General features: G+C 36.2%; 1 protein-coding gene across 2 annotated transcripts in view; it reads right to left on the bottom strand.

The window, feature by feature from the left end:
- The window catches only part of LOC148951000 (glycerophosphocholine cholinephosphodiesterase ENPP6-like), a 155,022-nt gene that overhangs the window by 5,600 nt on the left and 130,428 nt on the right, over positions 1 to 18,994 (bottom strand). The gene's annotated exons all lie outside the window — the stretch shown is intronic.

Genomic DNA, 18,994 nt, shown 5'->3' with positions numbered 1-18,994 from the left:
TGTTTGCATTTGTGTTTAGTAGCCTGTTTTACTGTTGTAAGTATGAATTTTGTAGGCATGACAAGATTTCAAGCACAATATTTATTGCTGCTATAGACGCAAAAATACTCCCTAAAATAAGAATTAACATCGAAAAACTACAAAACTTGATGTCAACAAACAAACAATAGTCATATGAAACCATTTTGGTCAATCCTAATTAAAAATGTAGTGAATCGTTTTATATAGTTTAAATAAGTTTTAATAAATTATGTTAATTGAGTTCCTACGAAGTTCCAAAATATATATCTTCCATGCTAAATTACACCAGAGGACGACACATAAAGTTTGATCCATGGGCGCCCATTTATGGGGACAGGGGGGGGGGGGCCCTCGCCCCCCCCCTGGCTGAATGATGCTGCCTTATTTTTATATTTTTGTTCTGAGATTTCTATTATATAGCATTAAAAGTGCCAATTAGACGAGGTTTGTCCCCCACCCCTGGAATTCAGCTTATGGGCGCCCATGGTTTTATCTAATATAAAATCTAAGTCAGCAGCAAATGTTCTTTTCAAATTTTATCTGCTATTGATTTTACGGTTATGATGAAATAGACTTATCTATGAATGACTCAGGCATCTATTTAGCTTTCTACTATTTACTATAAAGCTAGGTTAAAGTTCTGATTAGCATTTCTTCTACATGATTTTATGGCCCTTATTATATATAATTTAAAACTTTTTCCATATAACGAGTTTTTGAAAGAAAAGTAAAGAGCTCCTTTATTAAGCCAAAAGTGAGAAGAATTAAAGTCAAATAATCTTCCAAGCCTAAAACTACCACAAATTATTATCAATAAATAAATAAAAATCAAAACGAGCAAAACTTAATAGGGCTGATAACCCCCATACCTTCTCAAGACCAGAAAATAATTTGCGTTCTACATATACAAAGTACGTTTTAAACGTTCTTACTTTTTTTTTACTTTAATACATAAAAAAATATTAAGGCTTTAAGGATATATATCAGTATATGTAAATTAAACTAGCAATCCAGGCTACACTTTTTTAATAAAGACACAATTTCAAAAATTGAAAAAATACTATAATTGTTAGATTATTTATTTCGGAATTGCACCCCTGAAATTTTTACGCCCGGGGTGAGTTTTGGGTAATCATTGGAGAACGGAGCAGACCCTAGTTTGAAGAATTGTTACGGCGGAACAGCATTACAATATGATGCTGCAGAAGGCAATTTCTTATATTTGCCAGCTAATAGACGAAAATGGTGCCAAAAATAATTGTTCGATTTTTGTGAATGAGACAGCTCTTTTCCAGCTTTGTTGGAAACTAGCTGCTTTTACACCATTTTAGCTTTGCCATAGCTTTGCCGTGGCTGAGTTTCTGTTAGAATGTAAAGCAATTTATCATCACATTTCCCAGTAGAAAAAAAATATCAGGGACAAATATTAACGAGTGCTCAAATAACTAGTGCCAATGCCAAATCAGTATTCCGGAATGCTATCACAAAATGTATCAATTTTGTTGACGAACTTGCTGGCGTTAGTAGGTTTAATATTCCGAAACGTTTGAAAACTACTTGATGTACGAGAATAAGTTTAGGTTTTATTTAAACAAACTTCCTCAAAGATTGAAACGACAATTCTGCGTTATGGAATATCAACAACTTTCTTGTTTCTGTGGCACCAAATCCTTAAAAAACTTGGTAGCTTCGATGCAAACTTTGACGTAAAACTTCAAACACCAAGTAAGTTTTGACTTCAACTATTAATTTTGTCCAACGCTTGAGAGCTTGGAATTGTCAGGAAGAACTGCCATTTGAAACAGAAAATCTATTAAACGGGATGACTAAAGTGAAACCATCGCCCTTCCAGCATTCGTTGTCCATCTCATTTCCAGATTTTTAGCTTAATCACTTTTTTAGGCAATCACTCGGTGATAAATGTAAAACCAATTTGTTTTATTTATCAAATACATACGAAAAAAACCCAGCAGAGAACGAAAAAAATTCAGAAGCGAACAACTGTACGAGGGTAATTTTCAGTAGGTGAATAAAGATAAAGTAGGTATTTTGGCAACCCTACCAAGCCCTCTTCATAAGAGGCAACGCTATAGCGTTGCCTATAGTAAAGGCCATACGGCTCTAATGTTTTATTAGTTGTTATTATTTTTTTTTCCCAGAGGCACTTCATATGGAAGGGATCGTCATAAAAACTTCAAAGGGGGCTCATTCGATTGGATATCGAGAGTTCTAGTGCCCTTTTTAATAGTCAAAAGTGATTGGAGGGCAACTATCCCCCGACCCCCACACCCATCATTCTCCCAAACACATCCAATCAAAATTTTGAGATAGCCATTCTGTTCAGCGTAGTTGATTTCCAGATAGAAAATATGTTTTTGAAGAGGACACTACCCCACAATCCTCAGGGCAAGGGTTTTACGTTATGCCCTGGGGGCATATAAGGTTTTTATAGAAGGTGTTGTCGTATAAACTTTAAAACACGATCATTCAATTGGAAATTCAAAGGGCTAGTGCCCTTTTTAATAGTCGAAAGTGATTGGAGGGCAACTAACCCCCCCCCCTGCCCCTCATTCCCCCAAACACATCCAATAAAAATTTGAGATAGCCATACTGTTCAGCATAGTTGATTTCCAGACAGAAAATATGTTTTTGAGGAGGACACTCCCCCCAAAACCCTCAAGGCAAGGGTTGTACCTTATGCCCTGGGGGCATATAAGGTTTTTATAGAAGGAGGTATCATAGAAACGTCAAAAAAGGCACAAGAGGTAGGAAATTAAAAGAGCTTGTGCCTTTTTAATAGTCCAAAGGGATAGGAGGGAAACTAGTCCACCCACGCCCATCATTCCCCCAACCACATCCAATCAAAAGTTTGAGATAGCCATTTTGTTTAGTGTAGTTGATTTCCACATAGAAAATATATTTTGAGGAGGACACTCTCCCACAACCATCAGGGCAATGGTTTTAAGTTATGCCCTCGGGGCATATAATGTTTTTTATAAAAGGCGTTGTCGTAAAATTTTTCAAAAAGGCTCATTCGGTTGGAAATTCAAAGAGATAGGGCCCTTTTTATTAGTCGAAAGTGATTGGAAGACAACGAACCCCCCTCTCACGCCCACCTTTTCCCCAAACGCATCCAATAAAAATTTTTCGACACCAATTTTGTTAAACATGGTTTTAAATTCGGGAAATGAGTTCTTTGAGGATGACAAATCCCCCACAGTCCTCAGGACAAGGGTTGTAAGTTATGCCCTGGGGGCATATAAGGTTTTGTATAGACAACGTTGTCGTAGAAACTTCAGAAAGGGCTCATTCGATTGGAAAAATAAATGGCTAGTTCCCTTTTTAATAGTCGAAAGTGATTCTAAGGCAACTGACACCCCTTCCACGCCCACCATTTCCCCAAACACATCCAATAAAAATTTTCATATAGCCATTTTGATCAAAGTAGTTGAAAGTTCTGGAAATAATATGTTTTAGCAGGACACTCCCCCCAGAGTCTTCAGTGGCAAGGGTTATAAGGTATGCCCTGGGGGCATATATGGTTCTTATGGAAGGAATACTCGTACAAAGTTCAGAGAGGGCTCATTTGATTGGAAATTGAAATTTCTAATTCACTTTTTAAGCGTCAAAAGATATTGGAGGGTAACCAGCTTCCTCCCCCGCCCAAGCCCTTTTTTCCCAAATGCATCCAATATGAATTTTAAGATAACTATCTTGGTAAAAACAGTTCAAAGGTCATGTATTAAAAATTCCGGTGTTGACACAACCCATCAGGGCCCGGGGGCATGCGTTGTAAGTTATGTCCTGGGGGCATATATGGGTCTTATGGAAGGGATGCTCGTAGTAACTTCAAAGAGAGATCTTTTAAATGGAAATTGAAAGTTCTAGTTCACATTTTAAGAGTCAAAAGAGATTGGAGGGCATCTACCCCCTCCCCTCCACGTGCTTTTTTCCTCAAACCCATCCGATAAGAACTTTGAGAAAGCTTTTTTTTAATAGGTCAGAGGCCATATAACGAAAACTCAGGGGTCAACACAGCCCGCCAGGGCCCGAGGGCAGGTGTTGTAAGTTATGCTTTGTGGGAATATATGGTCCTCATTGAAGGGATCCTCGTAAAAAATTCAGAGATGGCTCATTTGATTGGAAATTGAAAGTTCTAGTTCAGTTTTTTATAGTCAAAACAGATTGGAGAGCAACTAGCCCCCCCCCCCCCAAGCCCCTTTTTCCCAAACTGCATCCAATAAAAATTATGAGATAACCATTAAGTAAAAAATTGCTCAAAAGTCAGATAACACAACTCAGGTGTCGCCACAATCCCCCAGGGCCCGGGGCAGAGGTTGTAAGTTATGCCCTAGGGCATAACTTACAACGCGGAAAAGAAAATATTTGTAATTTAATCTGTTTTTCAGTAAAGCGCCAATGAAGCAGTAGGCTTTTGGTTTTTATTTACAGTTAGGAAAGGAGGCAGTATCCAAACACTTGTTTGTAGGGAAATTATATTCGTCTTTAACAACTTTAAAAAAAGACAATATATTAACCTGCATATTTGATACATAATTACATTAATTGCTTAAAGCTTATCCGTTCAGTATTTTAGCATAATTTTAATATTTACTTTCAATATTAAGTACAAAAGAAAATACTTGTCATAAAATTGATTTGCAATCAATCGCCAATGACGCATTAGGTTTTAGACTTTTAAACTGAAAGAAGTAGGTTATAGCCAAAGTCTTGTTTGTAGTGATTTTTGTTTGTTTTAAGCTTGATTTGCATATTCAATTTAAGTTTCACTCGTTTAAAGATTGATTTATTAATGTACATTAATATCTATTGTATGTTTGTTTGCATTGATTGTTTATTTAATTTCTGTTCGTTTTAAGTTTAATTTATACTTCAATAGGAAAATATTTTCTTTCATTTTAAGCTTGACTTTATATTCAATCTAAGCATTAATCGCTTTAAGATCTATTTATTCATTTAAATTATTACTTGTATGTTTTTGCTAGGATTATTTATTTAATTTCTGTTCGTTTTGGGTTTCATTTATTCTTTAATAGTAATTTCTGGTCGTTTTGAGTTTGAATTTTAAAAGGTATTTGTATCTGCTGAGCTTAAGTTTAAAATGGCCTCTACTTTTCTTTGAAAAACTTATTTTTAGGAAAGTTTTTGAAAATTAATTACAAAAAACAACAACAAGTAGCTTTGTTGGAAACTAGCTGTTTTTACACCTCTTTATCTATTAATTGCTTTACCGTAACTGAGTTTCTTCTAGAATGTAAAGCAATTTATCATCTCAATACATTATTAAATTAAAAAGACAAGTTTTTTTCAACTAAAAGTATAGAGTGAAATTAAAAATTAAAACGAACAGAAATTATTCCGTATATGAAAGGGGCTGTCTCCTCTTCAACGCCCCGCTCTTTACTTTAAAGTTTTAATTGTTTTAAAAAGTAGAGTTGTGACAAAGAGTCAAACTTTAGCGTAAAGAGCGGGCGCTGAAGAGGGGACAGCCCCTTTTATATACGGAATAATTTCTGTTCGTTTTAAGTTTTAATGTCACTCCTTACTGTCAGTTAAAAAATATTTTTTTTTTCTGAACGTCTTTGAATTAATGCAGGTTTTGATTTTGGCACACCGTATAAGTAGAGGAGGGGGTACCAGCCCCATGTGGCACCCCTGCTGCCACCCACAACTTTTTTCGCACCCCAAATAAGGGCATAGCCTCCCTAGGGAGAACACGTGGTTAATGGGGTCAATGACCTCTTTTTCCAAGGTCGAGTTATTTGATGTTTCTATGTGTAATAACTCCGGGACGAAGGTTGCACATGCGAATTGAATTCTAACGGGAATCAATGTTATTGATCTAGGACTCGAGGGGGAAGTGAATTTCCGAGAACTTGATTGTGTAATCGATCGCGAATGTCATGGTGTCCAGAAATAGTATTTGTTGTTATTGCTCTAGGCAATGTTATGAGTTTCCCGGAATTTGGAACACCTGTGCTGTCAACCTCAATTCACCTATCGTGAATCAATAATTCCCCTTAGAAACAACAAATTAATTTTCCCTTTCTTGACAGATCAATCAATCAATGACATCATCTGTCAGACTTTAAAAATTTCCGCATAGAAACATTTCTCCAGGAATAGATCCAAGTCATTAATTTCTTTGCCTCGGGAACAACTCTTTTGGTCGAACTCCAAAGGATATTAATAACCAAAGGCCATGGAAACAATTAGGCAAGAAACATCTTAGCGATGAATTGTTTTAGCGCCCGAGAAGGTTTCATATTAATTTGAAATGTGTTAGCACAGAGATGCCAATAACAAAGGAACACGCTGAATTTACGTTTAGTGATTATTTGGGAGAAACCGTTTTAGACAGGTTATGAAACTATTTCGGCGAAACAGATAGAGACATTTTAAAAGAAGATTTTGAAGAGATTTTGGAAGAGGTTTTGAGTGTGGTCGTTATAATACACAAGTTTCATTTGAACAGTGTTGTGAGGTCCTCTAACCCAACCCCAAAGGGTTCCAATCCTCCTACCCCAACCCCGAAGGAAGCCCCCGGTCCTCAAAGGCCCCCCAAGCTCCCAAAGGCCCTCCACCGGTCCCCAAATGTCCCCCAGGCCCCAACTGCCCCCCCCCCCCGGACACTCAAAGGTCCCCCAAGCTCCCAAAGGGCCACCGGCGCCCCCAAAGGCCCACCCAGACCCCAAAGGCCCACCCAGACCCCCAAAGGCCATCCCCGGGCCCCCCAAAGGCCCATCGAGCTCCCAAAGGACCAACGGGGTCCCAAAGGCCCTCCACCGGCCCCCACCTGCCCCAAAGGCCCTCCCCTGGTCCTCAAAGGTCCCCCGGGCTCCCAAAGGATCAACGGGGTCCCAAAGGCCCTCCACCGGTCCCCAAATGTCCCCCAGGCACTCAAAGGTCCTCCCGGTGCCCCAAAGGCCCACCCAGACCCCCAAAGGCCATCCCCGGGCCCCCCCAACGGGCCCGCGAGCGCCAAAGGACCAACCGGGTCCCAAAGGCCCGCCACCGGTTCCCCAATGTCCCCCAGGCCCCCAAAGACCCTCCCTGTGCCCAAAGGCCCTCCCTGTGCCCCCAAGGCCCGCCCCCGGCCCCCCAAGGCTCACCCCAGACCCTCAACGGCCATCCCCGGGCCCCCCAAAGGCCCATTGAGTTTCCAAAAGATCAACAGGGTCCCAAAGGCCCTCCACCGGTCCCCAAATGTCCCCAGGCTCCCAACTGGCCCCCCGGACCCCCAAAGACCCTCCCCCGCCCCCAAAGGTCCACCAGGCTCCCAAAGGACCAATCGGTCCTCAAGTGCCCCCAGACCCCCAAAGGCCCACCCAGACCCCCAAATGCCATCCCCGGACCCCCAAAGCCCATCCCCCGCTCCCCAAAGGTCCCCCCGAACTCCCAAAGGACCACCGACCCTCAAGGGACCCACAGACCCTCAAAGGCTCTCCCCGAGCACCCGTCTTTCGTTGAGGTGTGTTGTCTGAAACCTATGATTTGGGATGTGTAGTTTGCTACTTCAGGCTTTTCTGAGCTAAGGTTTCCTAGTGTTTCATAGGTGAATGATGTCTGAAACCAATAGTTTGGGATGAGTAGTTTGCTATTTCAGGCTTTTAAGAGCTAGGTTTCTTAGCCTTTCGTTTGTGTGTGTTGAGTGATACTGATGATTTGGGATATGTAGTTTGATATTTTTGACTTTTCTGAGTTGGATTTCTTAGTCTTTCATAGGTGTGTGGTGTCTGAAACCTATGATTTGGGATGTGTAGTTTGCTATTTTCGACTTTTCTGAGCTGGATTTCTTAGCCTTTCATAGGTATGCGTTGTCAGAAAACTATGATTTGGGATGTATAGTTTGCTATTTCAGGCTTTTCTGAGCTAAGGTTTTCTAGTATTTCGTAGGTGAATGTTGTCTAAAACCAATAGTTTGCGATGAGTAGTTTGCTATTTTTGACTTTTCTGAGCTAGGTTTCTTAGTCTTTCATTGGTGTTTTTTGTCTGAAACCGATGTTTTGGTATATGTAGTTTGCTATTTCGGGCTTTTTTGACTTGGATTTCTCAGTCTTTCATTTGTGTGTAGCGTCTGAAACCTATGATTTGCGGGGTGTGGGTTGCTAATTTTTACATTTTGGAGATGTATTTATTATCATTTCATAGTTGTGTGTTGTCTGAAACATATATTTTGTGATGACTAGTTTGATATTTTTGACTTTTCTGAGCTAGTTTTATTAGCCGTTCATAGGTGAGTGTTGTCTGAAACCTATGATTTGGGATATGTAATTTGCTATTTCCGACTTTTCATAACAGGATTTCTTAGTCTTTCATAGGTGTGTGATGTCTGAAACCTATGATTTGGAGTGTGTGGGTTGCTATTTTTTTGACTTTTCTGAGCTGGATTTCTTAGCCATTCGTAGGTGTGTGTTGACTGAAACCTATGATTTGGGATGGTTAATTTGCTATTTTTGACTTTTCTGAGCTAGATTTCTTAGCCTATCATATGTGTGTCCTTTCAGAAAATTATGATTTGGGAGGTGTAGTTTGCTTTTTGGACTTTTCAGAGCTAGGATTCTTAGTCACTCATAGGTGTTTGTTGTCTGAAACTTCGAGTTTGGGATGAGTAGTTGGCTATTTCAGACTTTTCTGAGCTAAGGTTTCTTAGTATTTCGTAGGTGAATGCTGTCTGAAACTTATGATTTGGGATATGTAAATTACTATTTCGGGCTTTTCTGAGTTGGATTTCTTAGTCTTTCATAGGTGTGTAGTGTCTGAAACCTATGATTTGGGATGTGTAGGTTGCTATTTTAGACTTTTATGAGTTAGTTTTCTTAGCATTTCATAGGTATGTGTTGTCAGAACATTATGATTTGGGATGTGTAGTTTGCTATTTCAGGATTTTCTGAGCTAAGTTTTTCTAGTATTACGTAGTTGAATGTTGTATGAAACAAATAGTTTGGGATGTGTAATTTGCTATTTCCTACTTTTCATAAAATGATTTCTTAGTATTTCGTAGGTGTGTGGTGTCTGAAACATATGATTTGGGATTTGTGGGTTGCTATTTCAGGCTTTTCTGAGTTGGATTTCTTAGTCTTTCATAGGTGTGTAGTGTCTGAAACCTATGATTTGGGGTGGGTTGATTGCTACTTTTGACTTTTCTGAGCTGGATTTCTTAGACTTTCATAGGTGTTTTTTGTCTGAAACATATAGTTTGGGATGACTAGTTTGCTATTTTTGACTTTTCTGAGCTAGGTTTCTTAGCCGTTCATAGGTGAGTGCTGTCTGAAACCTATGATTTGGGATATGTAATTTGCTATTTCTGACTTTTCATAACAAGATTTCTTAGTCTTTCGTAGGTATGTGATGTCTGAGACCTATGATTTGGGGGTGTGTGGGTTGATATTTTTTGACTTTTCTGAGCAGGATTTCATAGCCATTCGTAGGTGTGTGTTGACTGAAACCTATGATTTGGGATGGTTAATTTGCTATTTTTGACTTTTCTAAGCTAGATTTCTTAGCCTTTCATAGGTGTGTCCTTTCAGAAAATTATGATTTGGGAAGCACAAAAACTTACACATGCACACGAAAACTTACATGCACACAAAAACTTACATTCACACAAAAAATTACACACACACACACACACACAAAACTAAAAAAAACAAACACACGAACAAACACAAACACTAGAAAAAAATTAGAAACACAAAAAATAATACACACACACACACACACACACAAAAAAAAACTTACGCAAGAACACAAAAAAACTCACACACACACGCACAAACACTTACACACACACACTCACAAAACTTACACACACACACACGAAAACTTACACACACACGCCAAAACATACACACACAAAAACTTACACAAGCACACAAAAACTAAAACACACACACACACACAAACACTAACACACACACACACACACACACAAACTGACACACACACACACAAAAAAACTTACACATGCACACGAAAACTTACATGCATACAAAAACTTACATGCACACAAAAAATTACACACACACACACACACAAAAAAAAATTACACACACACACACACACACTAAAACACACACACACACACGCCAAAACTGAAACACACACAAACACAAACACAAACAAAAACACACAAATAAAAACAAACTAAAACAGGAACACAAAAAAAACTCACAAACACAATCGAAAAAAATAACACACAAACAAAAACTTACACACACACACACACACACATACACAAAAACTTACACATGAACAAAAAAACTCACACACACACACGCACAAAAACATACACACAAACACACACACACAAACAAAACTTACACAAACACACACTAATACTAACACACATAAAAACTAACACACACACAAAAACACACACACACACAAACAAAAAAACACAAACAAAAAAAAAAAAAAAACACAAACACAAATACACACACACACACACACACACACACACACACACACACACACACACACACACACACACACACACACAAACTAAAAAACAAAAAAACATAAAATAACAAAAAGCTATATATAATTGAAAAAATACAACAAAATATAAAAAAAAACCAAATAATAACTATACCAATCTATTTAAAAAAAACAATATATATTACACACACACACACGAACACTAACACACACACGCAAAAACTAACACACACACACAAAAACTAACACACACACACAAAAACTTACACACACACACACACACACACAAAAAAACTGACACATTCTCACGAAAACAAAAAAGCACACAAAAAATTATACAAACACACACGAACACAAACACACACGCTAAAAAACTTACAAACACAAGATCTAATACACAAAAAAAATAACACACACACACACAAAAAAACTAACACACACACTCAAAAACTAAAACACACACAAAAACAAACACACACACACACAAACTTACACACACACACACACACACACAAACTAAAACACACACACACGAAAACTAACGCACACACACAAAAAAATACACACACACACGCAAAAAAGTACACACACACAAAAACTAAAACACACACCCACACACACACAAAAACCGATATAAGCACTCTAAAACATACAATCAAATAAAAACATACATTCACACAAAAACTAACACACACTCTCGAAAACTAAAATTCACACACAAAAAACTTACACGCACACAAAAAAACTTACACACACACACGAAAACTAACAAACACACGCCAAAACTGGCACACACACAAACACTCACACACAAACACCAACAAACCCCCACCCAGCTCAACACACACACGCCCACCAAACCAACCAGCATATCACTTTAGAATTTTGTTAATGCCACTATATTTTATAGATAAATAACGCACACAACGAAAAACTGTTATCTGGTAATTTAGTAACTAAACAATAATACTAAAAATGAAGATATTTATGCAGAGTTTCAACTAGCTATGGCTAAGTTTGCTAAAGACAAGATATTTTCTTGCGAAAACACACAAAATCAGAAAAAATGTTCAATGTTCCTTTAGTCCCTACACAATGAGACTAAAATTGAATATTTTTATGCCGAGGTTCATCTAACTACGGCTAAGTTTGATAAAGAAAAGATATTTTCTTGAGAAAACACACAAAATCAGAAAAAATGTTCAATGTTCCTTTAGTACCTAAACAATTCGACTAAAAATGAAGATATTTATGCAGAGTTTCAACTTGTTATGGCTAAGTTTGCTAAAGACAAGATAATTTCTTGCGAAAACACAAAATCAGAAAAAATGTTCAATGTTCCTTTAGTACCTACGCAATTAGACTAAAAATGAAGACATTTATGCTGAGTTTCAACTATCTATAGTTAAGTTTTCTGAAGACAAGATATTTTCATGCAAAAACACAAAACATCAGAAAAAATATTCAATGTTTATTTAGTACCTACACAATTGGGACAAAAAAGAATTTATTAATGAATAGTTTAAAGTACCTAAGGATAAGTTTGCTAAAGAAAAGATATATTCTTGTGAAAACACACAAAATTAGAAAAAATGTTCAATGTTCCTATAGTACCTGCTCAATTAGACTAAAAATTAAGATATTTATGAAGAGTTTCAACTAGCTAGGGCTAAGTTTGCTAAAGACAAGATATTTTCTTGTGAAAACACACAAAATCAGAAAAAATTATCACTTTTCACTTAGTACCGACTCAATTAGACTAAAAATGAATATATTTATGCAGAGTTTCAACTAGCTATGGCTAAGTTTGTTAAAGACAAGCTATTTTCTTGAGAAAACATACAAAATCAGAAAAAATGATCAATGTTCGTTTAGTACCTACTCAATTAGACTAAAAATGAAGATATTTATATAGAGTTTCAACTAGCTATGGCTAAGTTTACTAAAGACAAGCTATTTTCTTGTGAAAACACACAAAATCAGAAAAAAAAATGTTCAATGTTACTCTAGTACCTACATAATTAGACTAAAAATGATGATATATATGCCTAATCTCAAATATCTTCGGATAAGTTTGTTAAAGACAAGCTATTTTCTTGCGAAAACACACAAAATCAGAAAAAATGTTCAATTTAACTTTAGTCAAAACGCAAGTAGAAAAAAATTTTATATATCTATTACGAGTATCAAATTTCTTTGTCTAATTTTTATAAAGAAAAGATATTTTCTTGCGAAAACACACAAAATCAGAAAAAATGTTCAATGTTCCTTTAGTACCTACGCAATTAGACTAAAAATGAAGATATTTATGCCGAGTTTCAACTATCTATGGCTAAGTTTACTAAAGAAAATCTATTTTCTTGCGAAAACACACAAAATCAGAAAAAATGTTCAATGTTCCTTTAGTACCTACACAATTAGACTAAAAATGAAGATATTTATGCAGAGTTTCAACTAGCTATGGCTAAGTTTGCTAAAGAAAAGATATTTTCTTGTGAAAACACACAAAATCAGAAAAAATGTTCAATGTTCCTTTAGTACCTACTCAATTAGACTAAAAATTAAGATATTTATGAAGAGTTTCAACTAACTATGGCTAAGTTTGCTAAAGAAAAGCTATTTTCTTGAGAAAACACACAAAATCAGAAAAAATTATCAATTTTCCTTTAGTATCTACTCAATTAGACTAAAAATGAATATATTTATTCAGAGTTTCAACTAGCTATGGCTAAGTTTGCTAAAGACAAGATATTTTCTTGAGAAAACATACAAAATCAGAAAAAATGATAAATTTTCATTTAGTACCTACACAATTAGACTAAAAATGAAGATATTTATGCAAAGTTTCAACTTGTTATGTCTAATATTACTACAGAAAATATATATAATTGGTAAAAAACCAAATCAAATAACAAAAAATTTTATGAATTACTTTATGACATACGCAATTAGGCTGAATTTAATATATTTATGAAGAGTTTAAACTATATATGTCTATGTTTGCTAAAGACAAGCTATTTTATTGCGAAAACACATAAAATCAGAAAAAATATTGTTAGGTTAGATTAAGTTAGGCTAGGTTATGTTAGGATAGTTTTGATTAAGTTAGGTTATGCTAAGTTAGGTTATGCTATGTTAGGTTATGCGAGGTTAGCCTAAGTGTACATGCTTCTAGGTTCGATTAGGTTGGGTTAAGTTATGTGTGGTTTGTTTAGGTTAGGTTATGTTAGGTTGAGTTAAGTTAGGATAGGATAGGTTATATTAAGTTAGGTTAGGTTAGGTTAGGCTAGGTTAGCCTACGTACGCGCGCGTACGTAGGCTAACCTAGCCTAACCTAACCTAACCTAACCTAACTTAATCTAACCTATCCTAACCTAACCTAACCTAACTTAATCTAACCTAACCTAACCTAACTTAATCCAACCTAACCTAACCTATACGCGCGCGTACGTAGGCTAACCTAGCCTAACCTAACTTAGCATAACCTAACTGAATCTAACCTATCCTAACCTAACTTAACCTAACCTACCTTAATCTACCCTAACACTATTTTTTCTGATTTTGTGTGTTTTCGCAAGAAAATAGCTTGTCTTTAGCAAACTTAGCCATAGCTAGTTGAAACTCTGCATAAATATCTTCATTTCAGCCTAATTGCGAAGGTACTAGAGGAACATTGAACATTTTTTTTCTGATTTTGTGTGTTTTCACGAGAAAATAGCTTGTCTTTAGTAAACTTAGCCATCGCTAGTTGAAACTCTTCATAAATATCTTCATTTTAAGTCTAATTGGGTATGGAATAAATTAAAATTTAACATTTTTTCTGATTGTGTGTGTTTTCGCAAGAAAATAGCTTGTCTTTAGCAAACTTAACCATTGCTAGTTGAAACTGTGCATAGATATCTTCATTTTTAGTCTAATTGCGTAGGTACTAAAGGAACATTGATCATTTTTTCTGATTTTGTGTGTTTTCACAAGAAAATAGCTTGTCTTTAGCAAACTTAGCCATAGATAGTTGAAACTCTGCATAAATATCTTCATTTTTAGTATAATTGAGTATGTACTATAGGAACATTGAACATTTTTTCTGAGTTTGTGTGTTTTCACAAGAAAATATCTTTTCTTTAGCAAACTTATCCATAGCTAGTTGAAACTCTGCATAAATATCTTCATTTTTAGTCTAAGTGAGTAGGTACTAAAGGAAAATTGAACTTTTTTTCTGAGTTTGTGGGTTTTCTATAGAAAATATCTTTTATTTAGCAAAAGGAGACAGGGCTAGTTTTATCTCTTAATATATAACTTCATTTTGAGTCTTCTTTCGCTGTTAATCATTGACCATTTAAAATTTTTTCTTAGGGTTCTTGTTTTCTATAGAAAAAATATAGTATTTATAAAAAGTATCAATAGCAAGTTTAAACTCGGCATAAATATATTCATTTTTAGTCTAATTTTGTAGGTAATATAGGAACATTGAACATTTTTTCTGATTTTGTGTGTTTTCGCAAGAAAATAGCTTGTCTTTATCATACTTAGCCATAGTTATTTGTAACTCGGCATTTATATATTCATTTTTAGTCTCATTGTGTAGGTACTAAAGGAACATTGAACATTTTTTCTGATTTTGTGTGTTTTCGCAAGAAAATATCTTGTATTTAGCAAAATTAGCCATAGCTATTTTAAACTCTTCATAAATATATTAATATTTATTATAATTGTGTAGGTACTAAAGGAACATTGAACATTTTTTCTGATTTTGTGTGTTTTCGCAAGAAAATAGCTTGTCTTTAGCAAACTTAGCCATAGATAAGCTGTGTGTGTGTTTGCGTGCGTCTGTGTGTGTGTGTGTGTGTGTGTGTGTGTGTAATTTTTTGTGTGTGTGTAATTTTTGGAGTGTGTTTGTGTGTTTTCGTGTGTGTGTGTAAGTTTTTGTGTGTGAGTGTAAGTTTTTGTGTGTGCGTTTTAGTTTTTGAGAGTGTCTGTAAGTTTTTGTGTGCATGTTAGTTTTTTTGTGAATGTAAGTTTTAGTGTGAATTTGTAGGTTTTTGTGTGTGTGTGTGTGTGTGTGTGTGTTTTTAAGTTTTTGTGTGTGTGTAAGTTTTTGAGTGTGTGTGTGTCAGTTTTTGTGTGTGTGTGTTAGTTTTAGTGTGTGTGTGTGTGTGTGTTTGTTTTTGTGTTTTTGTGTGTTTGTTAGTTTTTGTGTGTGTGAGTTTTTGTGTGTGTGTGTGTAATTTTTTGCTTGTGGGTGTAAGTTTTTGTGTGTGTGTGTGTAAGTTTTTGTGTGTGTAAGCTTTTGTGTGTGTTAGTTTTGAGGTGTGTGTTTAAGTTTTAGTGTGTGTGTTTATTAGTTTTTGTGTGCTTTTTAGTTTTCGTGTGCTTGTGTTTGTTTTTGTGTGTGTGTGTGTGTGTGTGTGTGTCATTTTTTTTGTGTGTGTGTAATTTTTTTAGTGTGTGTGTAAGTTTTGTCGTGTGTGTGTAATTTTTCGTGTGTGTGTGTGTAAGTTTTTGTGTGTTTGTGTAAGTTTTGTGTGTGTGTGTAAGTTTTTGTGTGTGTGTGTAAGTTTTTGTGTGTCTAAGCTTTTGCTTGTGGATATAAGTTTTTTTTGTGTTTGTGTAAGTTTGTGTGTGTGTGTGTGTGTGTGTGTGTGTGTGTGTGTGTGTGTGTGTGTGTGTGTGTGTGTGTGTGTGTGTGTGTGTGTGTGTGTGTGTGTGTGTGTGTGTGTGTGTGTGTTTGTGTGTGTGTGTGTGTTGTGTGTGTGTGTTTGTGTGTATGTGTGTTTGTGTGTTTGTTTTTTTGTGTTTTTTTGTGTGTGTGTGTGTTTGTTTTTGTGTGTGTGTTTTTTTTTTTTTTTTTCTGTGTGTTGTGTGTGTTTGTGTGTGTTTGTGTGTTTTTGTGTGTGTGTGTGTGTGTTTGTTAGTTTTTGTGTGTTTAAGTTTTTGTGTGTGTGTGTATGTTTTTGTGTGTGTGTGTGTGTGTGTGTGTGTGTAAGTTTTTGTGTGTGTTAGTTTTTGTGTGTGTGTGTGTAAGTTTTGTGTGTGTGTGTGTGTGTGTTATTTTTTGTGCGTTTGTGTGTGTGAGTTTTTTTGCTCTTTTGTTATTATTTGTGTATGTGTGTGTGTTTTTGTTTTAGTTTGTGTTTGTGGGTTTTTTTTTGCGTGTGTGTGTGTGTGTTTTTTTTTGTGTTCATGTGTAAGTTTTTGTGTATGTGTGTGTGTGTGTGTGTGTGTGTAAGTTTTTGTGTGTGTGTCAGTTTTGGCGTGTGTGTGTGTGAGTTTTCGTGTGTGTGTGTGTGTGTGTAAGTTTTGTGTGTGTGTGTGTGTGTGTGTGTAAGTTTTTGTGTGCTTGTAAGTTTTTTTGTGAATGTAAGTTTTCGTGTTATTGTGTAAGTTTTTGTGTGTGTGTGTTTGCGTGTGTGTGTATGTTTTTGTGTGTGTGTGTGTGTGTAAGTTTTTGTGTGTCTAAGCTTTAGAGTGTGTGTGTGTGTAATTTTTTGTGTGCATGTGTTATTTTTTGTGTGTGTGTAAGTTGTGGCGTGTGTGTGTAAGTTTTAGTGTGTGTTTGTGTATGTTTTTTGAGTGTGTGTGTGTTAGTTTGTGTGCGTGTGTGTTTGTTTTTTGTTGTGTTATTTTGTTAGTTTTTGTGTGTGTGTGTGTGTGTGTGTGTGTATTTTTTTGTGTGTGTATATGTTTTGGCATGTGTGTGTATGTTTTTGTGTGTGTGTGTTTGTGTAAGTTTTGTGTGTGTGTGTGTGTGTGTAAGTTTTCGTGTGCATTTAAGTTTTTGTGTGAATGTAAGTTTTAGTGTGCATGTGTAAGTTTTTGTGTGCTTCCCAAATCATAATTTTCTGAAAGGACACACCTATGAAAGGCTAAGAAATCTAGCTTAGAAAAGTCAAAAATAGCAAATTAACCATCCCAAATCATAGGTTTCAGTCAACACAAACCTACGAATGGCTATGAAATCCTGCTCAGAAAAGTCAAAAAATATCAGCCCACACACCCCCAAATCATAGGTTTCAGACATCACACACCTACGAAAGACTAAGAAATCCGGTTATGAAAAGTCAGAAATAGCAAAATACATATCCGAAATCATATGTTTCAGACAGCACTCACATATGAACGGCTCAGAAACCTAGCTCAGAAAAGTCAAAAATAGCAAACTAGTCATCCCAAACTATATGTTTCAGACAACAAACACCTATGAAAGGCTAAGAAATCCAGCTCAGAAAAGTCAAAAGTAGCAATCCACCCACCCCAAATCATAGGTTTCAGACACTACACACCTATGAAAGACTAAGAAATCTAACTCAGAAAAGCCTGAAATAGCAACCCACACATCCCAAATCATAGGTTTCAGGCACCACACACCTACGAAAGACTAAGAAATCCGGTTATGAAAAGTCGGAAATAGCAAATTACAAATCCCAAACTATTGGTTTCAGACAACATTCACCTACGAAATACTAGAAAACCTTAGCTCAGAAAAGCCTGAAATAGCAAACTACACATCCCCAATCATAATGTTCTGACAACACATACCTATGAAAGGCTAAGAAACCTAACTCAGAAAAGTCGAAAATAGCAAACTACACATCCCAAATCATAGGTTTCAGACACTACACACCTATGAAAGACTAAGAAATCCAACTCAGAAAAGCCCGAAATAGTAATTTACATATCCCAAATCATAAGTTTCAGACAGCATTCACCTACGAAATACTAAGAAACCTTAGCTCAGAAAAGTCTGAAATAGCCAACTACTCATCCCAAACTCGAAGTTTCAGACAACAAACACCTATGAGTGACTAAGAATCCTAGCTCTGAAAAGTCCAAAAAGCAAACTACACCTCCCAAATCATAATTTTCTGAAAGGACACACATATGATAGGCTAAGAAATCTAGCTCAGAAAAGTCAAAAATAGCAAATTAACCATCCCAAATCATAGGTTTCAGTCAACACACACCTACGAATGGCTAAGAAATCCAGCTCAGAAAAGTCAAAAAAATAGCAACCCACACACCCCCAAATCATATGTTTCAGACAATACACACCTATGAAAGACTAAGAAATCCGGTTATGAAAAGTCGGAAATAGCAAATTACATATCCCAAATCATAGGTTTCAGACAACACTCACCTATGAACGGCTAAGAAACCTAGCTCAGAAAAGTCAAAAATAGCAAATTAGTCATCCCAAACTATATGTTTCAGACAACAAACACCTATGAAAGTCTAAGAAATCCAGCTCAAAAAAGTCAAAAGTAGCAATCCACCCACCCCAAATCATAGGTTTCATACACTACACACCTATGAAAGACTAAGAAATCCAACTCAGAAAAGACAAAAATAGCAAACTACATATCCCAAATCATCGGTTTCAGTCAACACACACCAACGAAAGACTAAGAAACCTAGCTCAGAAAAGTCAAAAATAGCAAACTATTCATCCCAAACTATTGGTTTCAGACAACATTCACCTACGAAATACTAGAAAACCTTAGATCAGAAAAGCCTG

This window comes from Artemia sp. Qi Xiang Cuo, chromosome 6 (genome assembly GCF_049724085.1).
Source record: "Artemia sp. Qi Xiang Cuo chromosome 6, ASM4972408v1, whole genome shotgun sequence".
In the NCBI taxonomy this organism is placed as follows: domain Eukaryota; kingdom Metazoa; phylum Arthropoda; class Branchiopoda; order Anostraca; family Artemiidae; genus Artemia; species Artemia sp. Qi Xiang Cuo.
Note: the sequence above shows the minus strand (reverse complement) of the source record. Positions and strands in the feature narration are given on the sequence as shown.